Below are 6408 nucleotides of genomic sequence, written 5' to 3' on the forward strand. Positions count from 1 at the left end.
GCTCCTGAGCTTCCAGTTGCTGGTTATTATAGAAACTACTGCCGCAACTTTTCCAGTATTGCCTTCCCACTTACAAGCTTGCTCAGTACTAAGGTTGTTTTTGTGTGGACCACAGACTGCCAGGTGGCATTTGAAAAAATAAAGACTTTGTTGAGTCACGCTCCCGTTCTTGCGGCCCCTGATTTTTCCACTCCCTTTAAGCTTGAGGTGGATGCCAGCGCAGTGGGCGCTGGTGCGTCTGCCGGTTCAGACTTCACGAACTGACAGCTGTCTGTGTGTATCAGGGACATGGAGAGTGAACCCGGAGAATCTCTGTAAAATGCAAATTTTTTGACGTATTGTAATAAAACTATGTTAAACTGAGAACTTGGACGTCTCCAGCTCATCATTCCCCATCAAAGACTGCGCAGAAATAATTGGTGAGGTTTTTTCCTGTTGGTGTCAGATTATTCAATTTTCAAGGTTTACTCATGCAATTTTTCTAACACGAGTACTCAATATTTTCACCATGTACAGGACACAGGTATGCCACAAGTGTTCATTTGGATATATGAACTGAATTGAACGAAAATGTGCCAGCATTTTATGTCAGCCCCCTCAAAATGGAGGTTCCTTTCCGTTACCCCAAACAAAGAAACCCCCATCCCCAGCACCACCACGGCTCCAGGTGGATTTACATAAACATGAGGTGTGAACACATCATTGGCTATGGAAGTGCAAAAACCTGTTCTCCCAGCAAGCACAACCCCCAGCTTCACATAAGCCGTGTTTCAACTAGGGGGGAAAGTGTTCACCGGGAAAGTCTCAGGCCACGCCCTCTCTAAAGTCTCAGGCCACGCCCTCTCTAAAGTCCGCTTATTCTTCGTGTCCCGATTACAAGTTAGCCCCCAGAGGGATTTAGAGACTCTGGAGGTGACGTATGGTTTTCACCGTTTGTGCACAACATCAACAGCTGATCATAAACAAAGCAGCATGGCTAACTAGAAAATTCCCTCTGGGGAAATTCTGAAAGGGCTACTGCCGGTGTGTGTCCACTATGATGAGATTCTTCAGATATTTTAAACAATTAATACTAGTAATGTTATGATACTATATTATATACAAGGAGCACACCTACAACAAGCATTCCTCTTCAAGTATTTATTTAAACAGCAACCTATGACCTTTAACCTCAAAATGTGTGTGTGTTTGTGTGTGAAACATTTGTATCTGGAGGAGTGTGCGTGCTTACGCGCGCATATGTGTGTGTGTGTGTGTGTGTGTGTGTGCGTGCGTGTATGTTTAACTGTTATTACAATAAATGACCAGTGTGTGTGTGTGCGTGCGTGTATCTTTAACTGTTATTACATTAAATGACAAGGGTGTGTGTGTGTGTGTGTGCGTGCGTGTATCTTTAACTGTTATTACATTAAATGACCAGTGTGTGTGTGCGTGCGTGTATCTGTAACTGTAATCACATCAAAGCATCAAAGCATCAAAGCGTGGGGTCGACCAATCAGAGCAGAGCAATCAACGGAATCAACAGCTGTGGAATCTTCTGGCACAGTGAAAGCAGCCAGAGGTGGGCAGAGTGAAATTTCTGGCCTCGAACAGAAAGCATTTTTGGCAAAACCATAATACCTATCATTGATCCGACTTCACTTTGAGCGTCCTGAGTTCTTCCTGAACCTCTACATATGTTTTTTTTTAAGAAAAATGAAAAAAATAGCTTTGTTAGAGTGATCTAAAAAAACTGTTCCATCTCCCCTTTTCCGAAATCTCCCTGCGTTTTAATATGGGACCCAATGAGGCTGTTGGTGGTGTTGGTGGCGCATCTATGCATCGTACGCTAAAACTATAACTCTGACAGCTTTACCAGAGGATTGTGAGTGAGAAGACAAATTTTCCTACGTTTCTATGTATAAATTATTTCTGTAGAGTGGAATTTGCGGCCTGGAGCGCAGTTTTCAAATTTATTTTTTGACAATGTTTCTCTCCCTTGCGAAGGAAATTTGTTGTTTCCTGCATGGTGGGACCTGAATTAGGCGGCGACCTACTTGATATTCAAGACACAAGGCATTGTGGGAACTGACTCTGTGAACTTAACAATGATAACACCATGACTGAGGGGAACGTGTTGACCAGTGGGCTTTGTCCTGATGTGATGCATAGGGCAGGAAGATAGGGCCACATTGAGGCTTACTAAAGAATCAATGCTGGGAACTGCAACAGACATAAGTCGAGCGGTGTACGGGACTTTGTTGTATTGTGAAAGAGTCATTCGGGATTTTGCGGTGTATGGAACACGAATGTACTAATAAATTGTGCTGAACAGAGTATTGAGTGCTTTGTTCTTGGCCAGCTCACCCACTAACTTAGTGCAATTGACCAGAATTGCCACGACAGTTTGCGGGCTCGTCCGGGATCACCACTTGAGTTGGACCAGGATTATTCTGCAGGTGAGGATCGGATCCTGGAACTCAGTACCTTCCCCTGGGAACAGGCTGTTGGTAGCCGGAGGGTGTGAGAGGTTTGAGCGCCTGCTGAATGATCTGGAACTACTCAATGCGTGATTTTACCGGACACAGGTGAGCCAATACTCAGTTCTACTAAATTAAATGTAATTATTTTAGCTACTAGTTACATTTACAAAATACATTCCTAGTCACCGTGTGATTATTATTAGTTTTTAAATCAATGCCTCTTTTAATTTAAATTAGGTGTTGGTTATGTTAACTACATTAACAAAGAGGGGGAGGGAGGTGTTGACTGTCCATTGCTTTTTCTCACCTTGGGTGAAGCCTTGAAGGCTTCCCTTTTGTCTTGCATTTTAAGTGAAACCCCTAGCATTGATTAAATTAAGTAAAAAAAAAATGGGTTGTTCACTGGGGAAAAAGAAAAAACTAATTCCATTAGCTGGGCCAGCAAGAGTTATGTCTGAAAAATATGGTGAATGGACATGTGAACAGCTTGATCTGTGGGATAAATGGGGATTTCCAACTGGGGGTAGCTTCAGCACTAACCAACTTGCAATCTTAAAATTTCGATTAGAGCAGTATGAGAAATCCAAGAAATTAAGGAAGGTTGAAGTTGACTGGGAAGCACTTGAGCTGTGGGTGATAGAGGCAGAGGCGAGGGCCAGACAAAGAGCTTCTAATGTTGTCCAAGCCGTGCAGCAGTTCCAGAGACAGAGACAAGCCTGGAGCCAGCCCTGGACTGTCTCCCCAGCAGCAAAGCAGTAATGACTCCTGGCCGAGAACCCCCACCACCACGTCACAGCCAGCTTGTCCACAACCCAAGGGTGATGGGTGTGCCAGAACCAGCTACCCTCCTCAAACAAGGAGATGGACTCAACACATCTCCACCTTCTGCACCAGCAGTGGATACTTGCAGTGGTGCAAAGAGGGATCTGCCTGTGACTTGCAGTGGTGCAAAGAGGGATCTGCCTGTGACTTCCCCCATATGTGGCCACTCCCCCTGCCACCAGCCATCGACGCCGAGGGTTGAGACTCCATCCACACGGCAGTGTGGCCAATCGACACATCAAAAGGATTATTTGATTCAGGGACAGGACCATGGAGGCCAGCCAGCGTCTGCTTTCACACCATGGAGCCCAGAGGAGAGACAAGCAATGCCTGACCTTCCAGATCTATCCAAGGAGTTCTCAAAGGCCTTGCTGCAGCTGGTTGGACACTACAGGCCTAACACCAGAGACTTCAGGACTGTTGTTCAGGGAAAATTACACCAGGAGTCCAGGGGTCACAACAAGATGCCAAAAACGATGATATGGTAACACCCCTAGACACCTTTATACCACTCAGTAAAACAAGCAAAGCAAAACATTGTACTGGGTGGCCATGCTGTATATATCGCCGTTTTGAGTTTTAAGCTTACATTGTCATTTTTAGAATGTTTCATTGACCTTTTTAAGAATGTTTTATTGACCTTTTTTTTATTGACTTTTTAGAATGTTTTATTTACTTTTTAGAATGTTTACCTGTACACCATTTTTGACTTTCATTGTTTACATTGTTTATTTTGAAACATCACCATGCTTTTGCTCACTGTTTCTGAATTTTGTTTATCTCACATGCACCTATTAAAATTACTGTTGCATTGTTGTCCTCTTCCCACTCAATCATGGTGTAACTAGGTTAAGTTCAGTGATACAGTTCCCCCTTGGCCTGCAACCAAAGTTCTAGTTTGTAGTTGACTACACATATGTTAGTCAAAAGGTGGGAAGTGTGAAGGAAATTTGTTGTTTCCTGCATGGTGGGACCTGAAGTAGGCGTCGACCTCCTTGATATTCAAGACACAAGGCATTGTGGGAACTGACTCTGTGAACTTAACAATGATAACACCATGACTGAGGGGAACGTGTTGACCAGTGGGCTCTGTCCTGATGTGATGCATAGGGCAGGAAGATAGGGCCACATTGAGGCTTACTAAAGAATCAATGCTGGGAACTGCAACAGACATAAGTCGAGCGGTGTACGGGACTTTGTTGTATTGTGAAAGAGTCATTCGGGGTTTTGCGGTGTATGGAATACGAATGTACTAATAAATTGTGCTCAACAGGGTATTGAGTGCTTTGTTCTTGGCCAGCTCACCCACTAACTTAGTGCAATTGACCAGAATTGCCACGACACCCTCTACACTGAGCGATGACATCACACACTGTGACACAAACATTCCGTGCAATACGCACCCATTATAATCTCAGAATTTCTACAAAAATGATCATGGTCATTGAACAGGGATTGATAAAAAACTATATGACCTATCGAAACGTGGATTAATACACCGATACACAAGACTTGTGTCTACTGTTTAAAGTTTAAATGGAGTCTCTAGGTGAAATTATGTCGGAGAAGTAGACATTTAAAAATCTCCAATTATTGTTCTTTTTCGCTCATTTCCTTTCGGTCGTCCCATTCATTTCAATGCAAAATTTTGGGCAGTTTTTCGCGACTTACGTCGCAAAACATTCATATTCTGTAGAGAAAAGTAATAGCACACCGATCCCGATCAAACCGCACGTTTTGATGTATAATTTGTCCTGCAACTCTTCAAGTTGTAGGACTAGTAGCGGGACGAAATTGTGTCCGGAAGAGGAAGAAGAAGAAATCCACAGTATAACAGTACTGCAGCACTGGTCCCATACAGCTATTGCTGGATGGGACCAGTGCTCGGTGCGATTGCCCCGAGGCCCTAATTATGCACAGAGTCTCCGCTGATCATAAACATAGTGATGGTGAATTAACAGCATCAAACCTTGGACATCTGTCCTAACAGACTAAGATTCCCACAGCACTTTGAGTGCTCTGAGTGCGAGATGTGAAAAAATAAAACTTTGTCATAGAGCTAAACCTAAATACATCACCGGAAAGGTCTTGGCCTGGGGAGTAACATACATCAACTCGAAGGTTCAATGATATTCTTAATTTGAGATATTGACCTTTGAACCTTACCCCTGGGGCATATTTAAATGATTATAACTAAGAGACAAAAAGGGTTACAGACATTAGACCTACTGTTATAGAAAGGTGTTGACATGGACTATAATGTGAGCATAGTCACTAAGTGGTGGGGCTTTAGGATATGCTGAAAAAATAAAAAATCCCCCATTGAACAAGACAATAGTTAAAGTCTGATGCCAAAAATGTGATTGACATCTCCTCAAACCCCTGGAAAGCCACTAATTGAGTATTTCCAACTTCCATTCTTAGGGGAAACCCTGTTTTATTAAAAAAAACTACAACTCCCTAGACCTCTCTTCAGTACTTATGTCGACATCAGCACACTTGTTGTAGTTCTTCTGTATTAGGGTTGTGAAAACCTATTTCTACCCAATATATTGAATATCACACACTGTCTAATAAATCATTATACTGCATGTATTTTATCTATGCTAAAAAAAGACAACAATGTTTCTTTAATGAAGATATTTTAACTAAAACTCGAGAGCAGAGCCCGAGGCATTTACAGTGAAGCGCGATTCAATGAGATCGCACCACATGCGGTAGAATTTATGAGTTGGCGCCACCCACCTCCCTTTGTTCATTGCCTCACTTTTGTATCACTTTATTAGCCTGAAGAAGGTTCTCCTTTTGTTACTTTTTGTTAACTTTTGCTGTTAACCAATAAATACACCTGCGTCGTGTTACATTCCCTTTCCCCTAGACTCAAACTGGGTTGTAACATCAAGACTTTCCAAAACCAGTAAAAATATATAATCTCAATGAACCCACAAATACCTTAGAATTACTGTATTCTAACTAATAACTAGTGACTTTTTCTTGATTCTAATGAAATACACGTGACCTATTTTCTCAATATATTGAAAAATATTCTTGAATTAATAATCAGTAAATGATGGAGCCATCATCTTGACATAATGATATGATAGGCATTATATTTCTAGAAACC

The sequence above is a fragment of the Centropristis striata genome, chromosome 10, assembly GCF_030273125.1.
Source record: "Centropristis striata isolate RG_2023a ecotype Rhode Island chromosome 10, C.striata_1.0, whole genome shotgun sequence".
Classification (NCBI taxonomy): domain Eukaryota; kingdom Metazoa; phylum Chordata; class Actinopteri; order Perciformes; family Serranidae; genus Centropristis; species Centropristis striata.